We start from the raw sequence: 19,351 nt of genomic DNA on the forward strand, positions 1-19,351 counted from the left end.
TAAACTGCCTATTTTTAGAAGAGAGAGTACATAACCTCCTTGAACTGCCAAAAAAACAGTTTTTTTTTTTTTTTTTTTTTTTGAGTTTGGATGGTCAGGATCAAAAGTTGATTAGTTTATACGGCTGAGATTGTTTTAAAAGTTGGTTAGACTTAATGGGTTCCATATATATATATATAATTTTGAATGTTTTAAGTGGAATTCTTGGTGGCTTACGGGGGGCACGTGCCCACCCTCAAAATCAAGTTTATACGCCAATGACAGCCTCGGCTTCGAGACGAAATGTCTTGGAGCGCCTCACATTTTTTTCAAACCAAGATTTAGACTTGTTCTTATATGATTGTGGATTGTATTATGGTAATTGAAGAATGGGAATCGGAATCAGAATACATATGGTAATTGCTGATTTCTAGAAGGCATACACTAGAATGCTAGTAGGTGTTATGTGATATGGAAATTTCTACAAAATGCTGATACTAATATTATATTATCATATTGGAAACTGTTATGGACGCTCAGCAAAACATCTATAGACAATTTTGACTCATTGTGCTTGTATTAATATTAGCAGCTAAGTTATGGTATGTAGACATATTCTTTTCAGAATACTTTTATGAAAAAAATAAATAGAATGTGATTTGTGTTTCCTTTCTTACTTCCTGCATATTGTGGCTTTGGTACATTTCCATGTGGTTTCTCTTCAAATTTCCTTGAGGACTTGGAAATGTATTGTGTTCTCTCTACTTTTTAGAGTCTTCACATTTAATTATCTATCTCTATGATTTCACTAAAACTCACCTTTATCTCTAAATTTTATTCATCTTTTAAAACCCTTTAGGGCATTCACTGATTCACATGAGGTTCTCTATATAGTTTGTGCCGTGTATAAAGATTGACTTTACAATGTTACTATTGAACATGTAATTAAGTATATTCGAAAATTTCAAAACACACATAGAGGACAATCCTAATAAAAAAGGGTAAACTAAATAAATTAAGACAATGACTAAATTACCCCTCTATCAAGTTAGTTTTGTTAGAGTGTTAGTCATTTTGGATGAATTTAGCAACTTTTTTGAAAACTCAGTGGTTCCTAGCAAATGTAAACAAACGTCAGGAACGATTTTAGCAATTTACTCGGTTTGAAATAATCCTTCTTTTTTCAGAGAGGTTTCACAATACTTAGCAAGCCTTACAAAACATTTCAAAGAATAAAAAAAAATTACATAAAAAAAATCCTTCATTTGTACTATTTAATTTGAATTTGATACCATGTTACAATCTTTTAAAACTTGTTTTACCATTTTTATGTTTCTCAAATAATGTCAACGTTTTTTTTTTTTTCACTGGCAGATCACTTTATATAATAAATTGATAACTTCGAACTCTAACCCAAAGGAAGGCATCTTTTTTTATCATTGTTTCACGGGTTATTCACGGCCTTCCAGGATATTTCTGAAGCCTTACACAATCATTTCACGAATCATAATAACTAGTTTGATTTTCCGTCCGCGCGTTGCGGCGGGACCTAATGTCTGCAAAACGTGTGTCGGCAACGGCAACCAGATAATGAAAATCAAAACACAAATAACAATGACGTGGTAACGATAGTCACTTCGTCCTAAAAAAACGATTTTAAATAAACTAATATATAATAATAGGACCCCACACGTTGAAAATTCAGTTGTTTTCAGTTTAGTTATTACGGTGCTAACACGTTAAAATATGGATGAACTCGGTACCGGTAACGGCACCGAGAGTACCGATCCGGAAAATCATCGAAATTAGGTACCTGCACCGAAAATACTCGGTACGATACGGTATGGTATGATATGGTATTTAAGGTAAAAATCAGTAAATACAGGTATGGTGCTATACCGGTGTCGAACCGAAAGTAACGATTCTGAAAACGCCAAAAGGTGGGTACCAAATTGGTACAGTAAATTTGTTACCGATACGATACCGGTTTGATTACATGATTTGATACGATTTGCTTATCAATAATCTAAATATCCAAGTTAATTTTACATGCTACAATTCATTTATTATAGAAAAAGACAAAAAAGAAAACAAAATAAGTTGTTGTGTATATAAAACATCAATTAAACGAAATACAATTTACTTACAGTTTGTATGAAAAGTAATCTACACGGTGCAATTACTTGGTTGCTACAGGATTTGATGAGCTCGGTACCAACCGTTACCGAAAATACCCAAAAGTGGGTACCGGTACCGATTATACTTGGTATGGTATGGTTCGGTACCGGTCGGTACTGGTACGGTACCGGTATTTAAGGGTAAAAACCGGTGAATACCGGTGCCGAAACGATACCGAAAATGTCAAAAGTCGGTACCTATTCAGTACCGAAAATATGCGCGGTTTGGTAAATTTGATACCAGTACCGGTACCCGATACCATTTGCTCATCCCCTTGATGATGTTACTATTCATTGGATTGTGTATGACAAATAATCTAAACCGGTGCAATTACTTGCGTTGCTACAGGATTTGATGAGCTCGGTACCAACCGGTACCGAAAATACCGTTACCGAAAATCCCCAAAAGTGGGTACCGGTACCGAATATACCTGGTACGGTTCGGTACCGGTACGGCACCGGTATTTGAGGGTAAAAACCGCTGAATACAGGTCTCAAACTGACACCAAAAAAGTTAAAAGCCGATACGGATTTGGTACCAGAAATATACCCAGTTTGATAAATTTGGTACCTTATTTCCTCTAGTGGATAGTGTTTGATTTACTGTTCATTCCGTTTGAATTTTAATTTAAATAAATAAATAAATAATAATAAAATAATAATTTAATATATAAGGATAATAGAATAGGTGTTCATGGTCTATCTACACATGTGATCCACATGGCTAGTATGGAAGCTCGACAACAATTCTCCTTCTAAGACTACGGGGTGTGTGGCGTGAGTTGGAGCGGCGGAATGCATTTAACGCTGGCTAGAGTACACTCGGCTAGCATTGGTGATGGCGTGCCCCACTGGCGTTGAGTAGCCGTTGGCCAACGGCTATTTAAAAAAATCTTTTGATTATTTTCTATATAAACCAAACATTTCTTACTCATATTTACCATGCAAAAATTCAAAACCACTATCAAACTCCTATATATATATATATATATATATATATATATATATATATATATATATATATATATATATATATATATATATATATATATATATATATATATATATTATAATGGATTTTTTATGTTCAAGCGATTTGTATGATAAATTTGTTTTGCCATCCTCATCCGACGACAGGGCGGAATTATTATTATCAGTAATGGAGATGGAGGTGAAAGCTACTGTTGAAGATGCAGATGAAGGTACTTCCCAACCTAACCCAAACGGAGGAAGTTTAACAAAGTTCAGATGGCGGCACACAAAGACATCAATCAAGCATTTGGTGTTTTACATAAAAGGTGACGTATTTTAATATAAATAAAATGTGATTTTAAAATTATTTACTAAATTCTATGATCAATTTAAAAAAAAAAACAAAAAAAAAAAAGAAATTTAGGTGCCACATGGCACCCCAACGCCGTCTAGCCACGTCCCTTCCACACCCCACTTTTTTTAGTGGACTGGTGAAGGCCACACCTGTCACGTGTCGAGCAATGCCCCCAACCCAAGCCTTTCCACACCCAATAGTCTAAGGTTAGTCTTATGCTTTGATCGTTCTCTTCAGCTTATCTACAAAATCAAAAAGTTTTGAGTCTTTGTGTTTTAGTAGAGCACAAATATCCCCATGATAAGTTAAAAAGGAAATAGAGTAACTTACTTTTTGAGTCTCTGTGTTTTAGTGGTTTTAACCACTTAAATCTAAAATAAAAAAGTTTAACGCCCTGAATTCCTAATCGCTCATTTTATTACGTTTGGAATCTGAAAAAATTGCCCACTGTATGATTCGAACATTCATCATCCCCCTTGTGGGGAGCACATCTTACCACTGAAGCATGAACATCTTTTTGTAATTTACACATTCGGGTTAGTGTGTGTATATATTCAAACAACAACAACAACAACAATAATACCCAATAAGTCCCACAAATAGCAAAGCTAATGGTAGGGTTTGGGGAGGGTGGGATGTAGACAAACCTTACCTCTATCCATATGGATAAAGAGGCTGCTTCCAAAAATACCCCCGGCTCGAAACCGAACATCAAGCAAACAATGCAAACTACAAATATAGCAATAGGAATCCACCAATCACAGAATAAGTGTTAACCGACTAACATAGTAGAATAGACACACTATAGCCCCTAAAGCAATATATATATACAGACACACAAAAGATGATAAACACATGTAAAGTCCACCTGAAAAGTAGAAAATATTAACCTCTAACACAAAAATCGCAGACACCTCATTACTCTCTCCTAAAAATCCTTAACCTTAATCCTACGTCTCCACGAAGTCCTATCCTGGACCATGTCCTCAGAGAGGTGCAAATCTTACCTAATCTGCTCCTCCCAAGTCAGTTTGGACCTTCCTCTACTTCTCCTACCCTCCACACAAAGGGCGTCCACTACTCTAACTGGTGCCGTCACCGGCCTCCTCTTCACATGCCCAAACCATCTCAATCTCTCCTTAATCTTACTCGATATACTAGCCACCCCTAGCCTTTCCCTAAAAACCTCATTTCTTTTACACTCTAGCCTTGTGTGCCCACACATCCACCGTAACATCCTCATTTCTGCCACCTCCATCTTGCGTGTCTGCGTCTTTTTGATAGCCCAACAATCTGTTCCATATGACATAGCAGGTCTAACTGCAACTTTATAAAATTTTCTCTTTAATTTAATTGAGAACCTCCAATCACACAATACCCCAGTGGCTGCTCTTCACCTACACCAACCAGCTTGGATACGATGGACAACGTCACTATCTATATCCCCATCCTTTTGTATATATTCAAACATGTACGATAAAAAAAGGAAAGTTAGTAGATGTTACGTGGCATCCACCACTGTTTCCCTTGTCAAATGTAAGGCTACTCGGTGTGGGAGGAGGGTAGTCCTTGGAGGAAGACCCTCCACCTCAGCGACACGTCATAGTTCTTGGAGGAAACCTTTCCAATGATGAAACCAAGGAAATGATTGATAGCGCTACCCCACTTATTTAATTTATTTACTTTTTTAATTTTAGCAAATTAAATAACCCTTTTTCACATCTCTATGTCACGACCCCTCACACCGAGTAGCCTAACCAAGAACTCTCGAAAGTTCTCTTCTTAGAGAAGAATTACAAGAGATGTAAAAATCCGACCAAGTCATGCATTAAGAAACTAAGACGTACCTTGAATGAAGTAACACTTACACCTTCATAAACCGCGGAATCCCACTTTTTACGCACTTAAATCCGAATAATGGCATGAAAATTTAGATGCAAATGCACTTTATAGTTTATTCGCTTAGGAAGCACAACAACGACTAGCCTTTTTCTAAACTAGATGGAATATATTAGAACAAAACTCAAAAAGATTATACTAATAAAACATGAACTTGAGAACCACTTGAGATCATAGAGTATATTAAATCTTGAGTTTTATTAATATTAATAGTAATAATAAAATAATATACTCCTTTCATTCTCAAGATTGGCTTCATCAGAACACAATTTAGTAAAATGTTTTACACTAGTTTTTGTCCCGCCAAAGTTGCGGGGCACTAAGCCAAATATTTTTCTCTCATAATATGTACGTCGGTATTTCGGTTATTCGTACATACTACTCATAATAAGATCTCAAAAAAAAATTACATCAAGCCAACCAATTGAAACAAAACATTACCTTACTTTTCCTAAGAAAAACTAAAAAGATGGAAAGACTATAATTTTAAACTGGGGACAAAATTACAATTTTTCGGGACAAGTGAGCGTGTGGCAGGTAGTCACCTAACATGAATAAAAGTTACACCAAGTCAACCAATTAAAACAAAACACTACCATAGTTTTGTCAAAAAAAAATTAAAACGATGGCATGACTATAAGTTTACACTTAGGACAAAATTGTAATTTGACAGGAAAAAAGTGGCAAAACTGTAAATTTGAACAAAGGACAAAATCGTAATTTGACCGGGAGGGGAAAAAAACAAAACCAATGATAAAACTGTAAATTTACACGTATTGTAGTTGTAAGAAATTTATATGTGAAAGATTGTTTATTTTTGTTTTTTATTAAAATCATACAAATAAAAATAAATATTTTTAATTTTTTTGGTTAATATCTCGGTCGGTTCTATTTACCCGACCTTTTCCAAACCATAAACCAAATCAAGAACCTAGTTTTCAAACCCAAAATTATAAGCCGAACCATATTACTCCTAGCTCTGTTGAAATGATCGATTTAGACTCGATTAATCGAATTTCAGGGTTTTTGAACAACTCTGGTAAGGACTAACATATTTTGATGAGTTTGATTTTAAGCACAAATAACACATTATCAAGTATGGGTTAAGATTAGATAGTATTTAACCATAAAAATTGTTTAAACGTTTTCTCAATCCTATAATAATCAATGTTTTAGATACGATCAAGAAATTATATAAAAAATGTTGTGTTATAATTACGTAAATACACTTTGTGTATTTTTCAATAAGTTTAACATGCCTGTGTATTTACGTGTTTTCTCTATTTGTTTTCCTCTTCAATGATACAACCAGAGTTGTCAAACAAATAATTACAATTTACCATCTCTAATGTGAATCATGGACTTAACGTTGTTTCGAATCATGTATAATCCTTGTACATTTTTTGGTAATCTAATATACCTTTTAATGAATAAAATATAAAGTCAATATATTTGTACAGAATTTGGAAACCTTATCATTGATGTTTATCTTAAAAGACAAACACCCATGTTATCAAAGAATTTCCTCCCTTTCATAAACACCAAACAATGTTGAATGTTGGGTCCCAAAAGGATAAAAAAATGTCCCATCAACTTGTATGCTTGGATGGCTCTTAGGCTTTGTCAAACATGATGATAACTTGGATAAATTCCCACAAATTCCAAGTGTTTGGGACTCGATTAGTGGGGAACATTTAGAACAACAATCATATAAAATGTATGATTCCCATAGAATCATGTTCTTGTAATGGATTGTTTACGGGTCAATGTTCGTCGATTTTAACAAAAGTAATAGTTCGATTAAGTACGTTTAAGTGATCAAAATAATATGACAGCTAAAGAGTCGAGAGTTTAATAACGTGTTAGTATAGCTAATAATTAGTAAGTAAACGATATCAATGGTGATAACTCTTGACCCGTTTAAAATTACAGGGTCATCAGATGTAATTGGAAACGATTTAAGGGTTTAGACATTTTGACTAACACCACTGACATTTATTTTAAATAATTTCATATAATTTTACAGTTTTAGTTTGATTTTAGTTTTTCAGTTACGATCACGTGAATCGTTGATGTCATTAATTCACACATTTTTAAACGACAAATTTGGATCACTGACGGATCACTATAGTATCATTGTGCTACCAGCGGAACCACCCCGATCATAACTATCTCCACTAGGCAATAATGCAAATACACCAATTCTGGAGGAAATCCAATAACTCTGGAAAAAAAAAACCCTAATGTGGGAATCAAACCCAGGACCTTATGATCCCTAAACCTTATCGCACCCTTAAAATGTCACTATGCTATAATGTCTTCGCCATTAATTCACACATTAGTTAGCTATATAATTCATTGTTCATTTTCTTAGTTTTCAATTTTCAAGTATTGACGTTATCCGCCAAAGAGGTATAGTGTAAGACATAAATTATTCATACAATTACGTTCTATCTACATCAAGTGAAGAATCATTGAAAGTTATGTTCATAAATAGCATGACAAAAAACACTATTTTTTCCTTGTTTTGATTTTAACTTGGGAAATCATTTAGAGATGTGTGAGTCACGTATGAATATGGGATAATTGATAAAAGAATCATAAAACTATGTTAGCAAAGTTGTAGTGTTTGAAAGAATCCTGAGATTTTTTTAGCTAATAAATTCTCGAACATAAAACAAGAGACGTTAAAGTCAACAATCATAAGGGTATCTTTCACGATACCGTACAGAATAGTGTCACCGGAATAAATGCAACACGAGATAACCTTTTAATTGATCATAAGTAAAATGAATGTCTCACTTTTTTATCTTAGTTAATATTCTAGAATTGGGGTTGTAAATAAACTGAACGATAAATAAATTGTTTGGCAGAAAGCTTGTTTATGATCATTGATATAACAAGTGAATTAATACGAATGATTTTTTTGTTCAAAACAACTATGAACACATGTATTGTTCGTCCATTAACGTTCTTTAAAGCTCCTTCATTAACGTTCGGTGTGTATCTCCTTCTACATACTAATTATAAAATAAATCATATTAAATTAAATTAAAGTACTAATAAAATGTATCTTGACCATTTCTAGACCCATCCCATTTTGACTACATAAAGCCAATAAAATTTAAAGTATCAGCGGCGTTTAGAAGTGATGCAGGCCCAAGTTTACAGATCGGGGCATGACATTTCTAGAGGCCCATGATCGAGTTTCAAATGGTAATTTATGAAAACGATCATAACTTTGGCTACGGGTCTCCGTTTTAGGCGTTCAACCAGTCAAATCGAAGCTTGAAACGAGGAGCATGTCGTGGCAAGGACCCGGAAGGGCCTTGTTCAAGTTTCGCCCCAGAAAACGCGTTCTAATGGCAGTTTTGGACACTTCTATGTATTTTCGGCGTTTTATGCATTTTGTTTTTGGGCTTGTGTTTGGCCCATGGCCTTTGTATGGCCCTTTTCGAATTCCAAGCTCTATTTATGTCTTCCTCTTGTAATTTGGATGGTCATAATTGAATTTTGAGAAATAACCATTTTCACTTCAAATTCTTTGCCCTTTAGGTTGAATTTTGGGGGTTTAGGGAAGATCATCACGGGTATTCGCAGAATCAACGTGATTTGTTCTTCGTTATCATAACACACGCTACATCAAGAAGTTAGAAATCCTAAGCTTGTGTATCGGCTATTCAAATTATCAGTTGGATTAATGTATTAATTTTTATGTTCATTTAAATTATTAACGAGAGAAGTTAGACAAGCTTGAACAAGTTCATCGAGTCTTAATGAACAACAAAACACATTGGTATATGTGTTTATCATTGGTTATGGTTAAACGAACAAATATAAACATACACTAACTCACTCATAGGTTACCTCTGTATTCTTGATTTCTAAGAACCCACACACTCATAGTCATCAAATTTTGTTACTGGTTTTTTTAATTTATTTTTAAGTATAGACCGTATAATCACTTATCTCGTATAAAATATATTTTGACCACTTCACCATCTTTATAATCACAATAAAAAAAAATAGAGTAAACTGCCATTTTGGTCCCTGTGGTTTGGCCAGTTTTGTCACTTTAGTCCAAATCTCAAACTTATTACATCTGGGGCCCTGTGGTTTGCAATTTGTTGCCATTTTAGTCCAAAATCCAAAATATCTGATTTTTTTACTGATTTACTGACCCTTTTTTGTCCTGTTGTGGAGGGGTATTTTGGTTATTTTGGAATTATTATTATTAACATTTTTAATTAAACAATAAACATTAATCACACACTCAACTCCCTGCCCTATCTCTTCATCTTCTTGAAAATCCTACATCAGAAAGAATCAACCAACCCTCCTTCTCTCTCGTTCACATTCACAGCCGGACCCTCAACCACCCTCCTTCCACATCGCCGGCGGCAGTCCTCCGACCAGACACCCCCCACCACACGCAACTGATCTCGGGAAGCAAATAGTCCGATGGAGGAAAGAGAGAACGGGAGAGAGATAGAGAGACGGGAGAGAGATAGAGAGGCAGGAGAGGAAGAAAGGGGGCGGCGATGACGGTGGCTTACAGCGACGGCGCCGTCGTGGCGACGGCGGTGGTGTTCTGACTCCGGCGAGTACAACCGACTCCGGGTTAGCTCACTCGGGTGAACTCAGGTGTGGATTTGTGCTCGGTTCAAGTTGATTTGGGGCGGAGATCTGTGTGTTCTTAGGGTTAGGGTTTTCGAGCGTTTGAGCTTCGATTTGAGAACCAGCAGCGTTTGAGCTTCGATTTTGAGCGTTTGAGCTTCGATTTGAGCACCAGCAGCGTTTGAGCTTCGATTTCGAGCGTTTGAGCTTCGATTTCGAGCGTTTGAGCTTCGATTTACCATGTGTTTTCTGGGTTGATGATGATGATGTTCTTGATGATGATGTTCTTGATTTTCTGGATTTTCTGGGTTGATGATGATGATGTTCTTGATGATGATGTTCTTGATTTTCTGGGTTTTGATGATGATGATGTTCTTGATGATGTTCTACATATTCTACTGCTGATGATGATTATTTGGGAGAAGAGAGAGAGAAGAGAGAGAGTTAGGGTTTTATTTTGGGATGATGATTATTTATTTGGGGAAGATGACCAAAATTTTAATTAATAAAATGTTAAATGAAAAACAAAATGACCAAAATGCCCCTGCACTACAGGACAAAATAGGAGGTTGCAACAGTAAAAAAACTAGGGTTTTTGGATTTTGGACTAAAATGGCAACAAAATGCAAACCACAGGGCCCTTGATGTAATAAGTTTGAGATTTGGACTAAAGTGGCAAAACTGGCCAAACCACAGGGACCAAAATGGCAGTTTACTCAAAAAACTAATAAGAATTTTTTTTTTGTTTTTAAATAAATAATAATAAACGAGAGTAGATGCTACATAGAAATATAGAATTATGCTTGAAAAGCTTTTTGTCGTGTTTTGAAACATCTAAAAGGGCGAATATATAAGATTATTTTTATTATTATTTGAGATGGTGAGAAACATCTAAAAGAGAGAATATATAAGATTGTTTTTATTATTTGAGATGGTGATGTAGTCACTTTATCAAACCAAGTTGTTATTTTATCAAACTGCCTTATGCAGGCTAGAACCCAAATTCGGCCCAATAAAGAAGCCCACTAGCCCATTGGATTCACTACACAAATCAGAAAGGTAAAGGAACCATATCTAAATGACAAGATAGAAGATTACAATAAATTTGGGTTTGGGTTTGGGTTATGGGCTGTGGGCAAAGCCATATGCTATGTGAATGTGAGTGATGTGCTTGATTGTGATAATCCAATTTATTACAATTTCTTTCTTTAGAAACATTATTATCACAAATTAAAAAAAAAAAAGTGTAGCATCTTAAGCATCCTTTTATGCCATAAACTTTCTTATTGGAGCTGAATTCCACAAATTATAAACTTTTAGTAATAATAAAATACAAGTCGGATTGACCTGTAAATAGTTTTTGTTTATAGTTAACTAATGCGTAGATTAGATTAAAAAAACTTCATCATTATAATACTAAATTAAATTTGTTATTAGGAGATAGCATGCATTAAAATTATATTTTGTGTTGCTTTCAGCTTCTTTCCTTTGTAACTAGCTTTTTATAACTATTAAGAGATAAAACATAAGCAAACCGACAACTTATAAGTAAATGAGTCAAAATTGTTACCTCTAGTGACTATATTTTGTTCGCGCCAATAGGAATCCATCACATATATTTGTTTTCAATCTATATACGCATATACAGAGAATATTTAAAAAGACATTATGCTTCAACAAAGTTGGTCCATACTTCAAGATGTGGCAGTGGCAAACAATTTCCACTAGCAAGGTATTAGCCGGTCCAATAAGTATTAGTGGGTCTTGTAAGTTTTACCAAGGATACATTTGACCGGATCATATGGATTAGGAAAGTATTATCGGGTCCCGTAAGGTTTTTAGTAATGGGCTCACGTTTACCAAAAAAAAGCGTTTGTCCATAGTCATTGCCAATATATCCAAGTGCATGCCTACCCGAAAGTACGTGTACTATATATTGGACCATACCGATCTATAGTATACATTTACATATTTATTGTAAATATTGTAATTGCAAATATATACTATATCGGTATGGTCTAATACTGTTGACATATTGATTAACCCAATTAACACTAAGTAAGATGGAAATAAAGATTCAACTATTGATTTATATATTTAAAGAACCTACGAAAGAAATCAACTATTTTTATATTTTGTATATGTTTTAAAAAATTAAAGCTCAGGTATTTTGACAAGGGGGTACCCAACCAACCATACTAAAAAAGAATAAAAAAAATAAAACAAGAAATGTACAGGGAGTTGAAAGAATCAAGTTCTACACAGAAGCCAATGGTCCATGAATCTACAAAAGCTTTAGGGCTCACCAATACATGAGCCATTGCTTTAACCTCCTCTTTCCAACCCTAAAGAAAGATAGGTTCACTATTTTGATGTTGATGTTCACTTAAACACCTTAACTGGCCTCTAAACTTCACTTTTAAATTCCCACATCTTCAAACTTGTTGTCCACAAGTACCCAAGCATAGCAAATACCAAATTTAAGTCATTGCCACTTACCCAAAAAGAATAAACATGTTACATAATTTAAGTCATTGCCAATTACCCAAAAAGAATAAACATGTTACATAACAAGTGCAAGTGTAGGTTGAACATTATGTCTCCTCTTCAAGAATCTTAAATGCTCATATCAGGAGTTGTTACTTGTCAAATTCGAAACTTATGACATTTTTTCTATCAATGGGTCAATATGAATTTATGTTTTATCTCAAACAAGTCAAATGAACCGATTATTGACAAGAAAGGGTTCGCATGTCAACCCAACCAGACATGGAACCTTGGGCGTACCTAGGTTTAGAGTATGGGGTGCAATTGTAGCCCTTGATTTTTTTAGTATTATATGTGATTTAATCCCAAGCAATCTCCAAGAAATTTGAGACTGTCAAAAATATGGATCAGAGACAGATCTACCCAAACCACAAGTGTATTACCTCAAATCAAGTTTCCGATACAAATGTACAAGACGAACTTTGACAGAATATACTCAAAGACAGACTCTCACTTGCAGATTATCAACAAGATAATCTGCTAGACAACAACAAGGGAAACTAACAATCACAAGGTGAATCAAAGTGATTCACAACTGAAAACCCTAATCGCCTAAAAAGATGAGAGAAACAAGACTGAACAATGACCACACAAACTGACAAAGTTAGATAAGAAATATCTCCTCCAAAGCTTTAAATAATACTGGATCCCACCAACTGATAAGCGAACAACCCGGATCCACTTGAAGCCCACATGTTGCACAAGTTGAAGCCCACTTGATATAAGCCTAAGCAGTCCACAGAGTCCACAGAGCCCAAGATGTCCACTTGATGTAAAAGCCCAAATCCAGCAACATGTTACAACAAAACATTAAACAACTTATGAGATAAATGGAACTATAAAATGGAAATAGTTGGAAATGGAATTGACCAGAATATTAGACAATAATATTTTTAACACCCCCCCACAATTCCATTACCTGAATATGTCAAACAATTGTAGTTTATCACACAAGTACTGATGATCTTTAACCAAAACACCTTTTGTAAACACATCAGCCACTTGCATTTCAGACTTTATACCAACACACCTTACAGTCCCTTTTGAAATTAAGTCTCTTAGAAAAAACAAATCCAATTCAAAATGTTTGGTCCGATCATGGAAAACTGGGTTTGCTGCTATAGATATAGCAGCATTATTATCACAGAACAGTTTGATAGGAACTTCTACATTGACCTCTAACTCACTAAGTAAATTTTTCAACCAAATAGACTCACATGCAGCTGCACACATAGACCTGTATTCAGCCTCAGCTGAAGATCTAGACACAGTTGTCTGTTTTTTACTTTTCCAAGATACCAAAGAATTTCCAAGAAAAATACAAAACCCAGTAACGGATTTCCTGGACACCAAACACTTGGCCCAGTCAGAATCAGCAAACACAGACAAGTTAGACAACTTACTCTTACTGAATATTAGCCCTTTTCCAGGGGCAGACTTTAGATATCTCAACAAATGAAAAGCAAGCTTTAGATGTCCTTCAGTAGGACTATGCATGAACTGACTTAACACATGAACAGCATAAGAAATATCCGGCCTAGTGTGAGAGAGGTATATAAGTTTCCCTACCAACTGTTGATACCCAGTTACATTATTTAAAGGACCAGAATTATTTTCAAGTAAAGCATTGACCACATGACTTTGGTCAATAGGAACACTTACAGGTTTACAACCTAACATTCCATACTCGGTCAATAGGTCAGTACAATACTTCCTTTGAGACAAACACAATCCTTCATCACATGTTAAGACCTCTATACCTAAGAAATATTGCAGCAAACCTAGATCCTTAATCAAAAACTGAGATTTCAAACTTTGTTTTACTTTTTCAATCTCAGACATAGAGTTACCAGTCACCACAATGTCATCGACATAAACCAAAAGCACAACAAATACACCATCAGCATTTTTAACAAACAAGGACGTATCACATTTGCTTTGGACAAAACCAGAATTAAGCAAGACTCCTACAAGTTTTTCATTCCACATTCGAGGAGCTTGCTTTAAACCATATAAAGACTTATTCAACTTACACACTTTAGACTTATCATGGTTTTCATATCCTTCAGGTAAATACATATAAACATCCTCATGTAAATCACCATATAAAAATGCATTATTTACATCTAATTGATACAAATTCCAGTCATTTTGAACAGCTAATGCAACCACGCATCTAACAGTAACAAGTTTGACTACTGGAGAAAAAGTTTCCTCATAGTCAACCCCCTCTTTTTGACTAAACCCTTTAGCAACAAGTCTAGCTTTATATCTTTCTATTTCACCAGATGACTTATACTTTATCTTATAAATCCACTTACAACCAACAATATTCCTATCTTTAGGCTTATCAACCACATCCCAAGTATGGTTTCTATGCAAAGCTTGAATCTCATCATTCATTGCAGAAACCCAATTAGGATCTTTGACAGCCTCATTAAAATTTTTAGGTTCAATTGTTTTAGAAAGATTAGAAGCAAAGCATCTATTATCATAAGTAAGCTTAGTAAAATTCACCACTTTTCCAATACCATACTTGACTTTACTGTCAACTACAAAATCATCTAACTTCTTTGGAAAATTTGACACTCTTGTGGACCTTCTAGGTACCACAGGAGTGGCTGAGCACTCAGTGTCTCCCTCAGAAGGTATCTGAGCTTCATCTGTGATACTCACAGGGTCTGCCATGTCAGATGAAACTTGGACCTCACTTGTCTGCTGTTGATCAGCCGTGACAGCAGGATTATCAAGATTCACTGACTGCTGATCCTCCTGTGTTCTCACATCAGCCTCACCTCTAACCCTTCTTTCATCATTGGGATCATCCACAGTTTGAAAATGATTATGCTCAGTGTTTTCATACAAATCAAAAAATTAAGGGTATTGATGTCTCTATTGGAATTAGAATCATAATTTTTAAAAACTGATTGTTCTTTGAAAGGAAAAACGGACTCATAAAACTTCACATCTCTTGAAAAAACTATAGTCCTTGAGTCAAGACTAAACAATTTATATCCCTTTTTATCCAATGAATATCCAATAAAGACACACTTTTCTACCCTACTATTCAATTTATCATGTTCATTCAAAACTGTACAAAAACACAAGCATCCAAACACTTTCAAATGATCTAAGAAGGGTTTGAATTTATATACAAGCTCATATGGGGTCTTTCCAGCAAGCACAGATGAGGGTGTCCTATTAATGAGATAAGCAGCAGTTAACACACATTCATGCCAAAATCTTACAGGCAAATTACTTTCAAATAATAAAGCTCTAGTAACATTCAACAAGTGCCTGTGCTTTCTCTCAACAATTCCATTTTGTTGAGGAGTATATGCACAGGAAGTCTGATGGGCAATCCCAAGATCATTACAAAACCCTTTCATTTGATTGTTTACAAATTCAGACCCATTATCAGATCTAAAACACTTAACTGTTTTAAGAAATTGAGTTTTGATAATATTAACAAATCCTTTTATATTTTCAAAAACCTCAGACTTGTTCTTCATAAGATATACCCAAACAGCCCTGGAGTAATCATCTACAATGGTCAAGAAATACTTATGACCATCCCTGCTAGCAACCTTGTAAGGGCCCCATACATCCAAGTGAACAAGTTCTCCCAACTGAGAACTTTTATGTTCACTTAATGGAAAAGGCTCCCGGTGCTGCTTGGCCCTATGACACACATCACAGGGTCCATGATCAGGCCTTGTCTGAATGTTTAAGGTCTCCTTAAACATTCTAATGGCTTGATCAGCAGGGTGTCCAAGCCTAGCATGCCACAATTTATACACAGAAGTATCAAACTTAGACACATTAGACACAACAGTATTACCACAGAAATATAGACCTTCAAGTTGACTACCAATCACCAGGATTTTCTTGGTTAACAAATCCTGTATATAACATTTATGTTCATCAAAACCAATAAACAATTTATTATCTCTGGCTAGTTTATGCACAGAAATCAGATTAACACTATACTCAGGAACAACAAAGACATCATGTAACACCACACCTTCAGCTAATTTAACAGAACCAATCTTGGTTACATAAGCCTTAGTACCATTAGGGTGTTTCACTTGTATTTTTAAATCAGACACATCAATATAGCTACTTAGGTTAGTTTCTGATTTTATCATATGATTATTTGCCCCTGAGTCAATAATCCAACCTGATCCCTTCCCCACATCATAGCCAAAAGAATAAACAGGACTACTAAACACATTAGAACACATAAGCCCACCTGAAACATTGCAGCTTTGAGAGGTTTCAGGTGCCCTGTCCTTAATCAAACTAAGCAACTTAGTCAACTGATCAGAAGTCAAAGAAGTAACAGGCACACTAGAATCATCAACACAGGCATTGTTACTTGAATTATTCTTTTTGGTTTGATTCCCTCTTGGAGGTCTCATCCAAGAGGGATATCCAATCAATTCAAAGCACTTATCAATTGTATGCCCAGTTTTATTGCAATTAGTACATTTTAAGTTTTGATTGGAACTTTTAACAAATTTCTTTTTGTTATCTACCACAGAATTAGTTTTAGCAAATAATCCTACAGATCTATCATTAGACACAGATAGATTAGAATTTCTATGAGACTCTTCTCTGGACACAACAGAGAAAGCATCTTGCAAACTAGGAAGAGGTTCTCTAACAAGCAAATTAGATCTAACAGTGTGATACACATTGTCAAGACCCATCAGAAATTGCATTAATTTGATTAAATGGTTAAAGTTATTAAACTGAGTTGATGCATTACAAGTACACACAGGTATTTGCAGAATCTGATCCAATTGTTTCCACATTATATTAAGCTTGTGATAATATTCAGCTACAGTTAAACTACTCTGTTTGAATGAATTAATTTTTTGATACAAATCAAACACAACCGACCCATCAATCTTATCATAAGTATCCCTAAGATCTTTCCAAACCTCTGCAGCAGACTTAGAATAAACATGACCCAAATACAACTCTTCTGAAACTGAATTCAGAATCCATGTAAGTACTACAGAATTACACCGTTCCCATTGAGTTTCAAGAACAGGATTATCCACTGGTTTTTCAAAAGTTCCATCAATAAACCCAATCTTGTTCTTGACTCTCAATGCTAAAATCATAGCATTTGCCCATACAGTGTAATTCTCAGTACCTTTAAGTTTAACACCAACCACAGTTAGAGTAGTAGAGTCACTAGCATGCAAATACAAAGGATTATCAGGTTCCAACTTACTAATCATAGTTTCACCAAACAAGTTTAACAGATCAGCCATGACAAAGCACCAGATGAATCAAAAAACAACACGCAAAAAACAGAACAGCAAATAACCTACACTGCAAAGCTGTGCCAGGGACCAGATAGTAGGTTCGTCACTCAAGGTGCCTACCCAGGCCTTTGCACAGGAGCTGTATGCTAGACACACAGATCAACAAACTTACCAAGAACACAACCAAGAATCAAACAACAAGACAGCAACAACAATCAGATACAAACAATAGCAACAAATCACAATGCAACAGACTGAACCCTGTCTGTGTCCCAACCAACAAACCGGCCCAACTAGTCCGGTAACAAGATGCCTAATATGCAAAACAAGAAATAAAGTAAAGAGATAAAGAACGATCTCACCGAGGGTGCGTAAAACAAGCAAATCAGTCTTGCAACCTTCTAGGGTTACAAGAACAGATTAGAAGACAATCAGCAACAAGGATTCGGTCAGTTTGCTTTGCAACCTTCTAGGGTTACAAAGACCAACGCGAATCAGTAGATCAGCACCAAGAACACCACAAGCCCTAGATTAGGGTTTAGATTCTTCAAGATCCCCAAACTTCTTCACCAGGCACACACTCCGAGAGAAGATCGGAGACAAGTACAATCGGAAAAATCACTAGATCAGAGACAAATACCACCGGAAAACACTAGATCCAAGTCAGATCCAGTTAGATCTGAATAGATCTGGACAGATCCAACCCAAGAACCCACAGCGGAACAAATGAAACACCCAAGAGCTTACCAAAGCTCTGATACCATGTCAAAAATATGGATCAGAGACAGATCTACCCAAACCACAAGTGTATTACCTCAAATCAAGTTTCCGATACAAATGTACAAGACGAACTTTGACAGAATATACTCAAAGACAGACTCTCACTTGCAGATTATCAACAAGATAATCTGCTAGACAACAACAAGGGAAACTAACAATCACAAGGTGAATCAAAGTGATTCACAACTGAAAACCCTAATCGCCTAAAAAGATGAGAGAAACAAGACTGAACAATGACCACACAAACTGACAAAGTTAGATAAGAAATATCTCCTCCAAAGCTTTAAATAATACTGGATCCCACCAACTGATAAGCGAACAACCCGGATCCACTTGAAGCCCACATGTTGCACAAGTTGAAGCCCACTTGATATAAGCCTAAGCAGTCCACAGAGTCCACAGAGCCCAAGATGTCCACTTGATGTAAAAGCCCAAATCCAGCAACATGTTACAACAAAACATTAAACAACTTATGAGATAAATGGAACTATAAAATGGAAATAGTTGGAAATGGAATTGACCAGAATATTAGACAATAATATTTTTAACAGAGACCAATTCCTATGAAATTTTTAAACCAACCCCCATTCAATTTTTGAAACTTTGAAACTGACCCCATGAAGTTTTAACACCGACTCTAAAGAAATATTTGCACAAGATTTAAAGTTAAACAAATATAATTGTATAAACCTATTATAAACTAATTAATAAATATAAAACAACTAAACCCATTTTATACAAGTAAA

This window comes from Helianthus annuus, chromosome 10 (genome assembly GCF_002127325.2).
Source record: "Helianthus annuus cultivar XRQ/B chromosome 10, HanXRQr2.0-SUNRISE, whole genome shotgun sequence".
Taxonomy (NCBI): domain Eukaryota; kingdom Viridiplantae; phylum Streptophyta; class Magnoliopsida; order Asterales; family Asteraceae; genus Helianthus; species Helianthus annuus.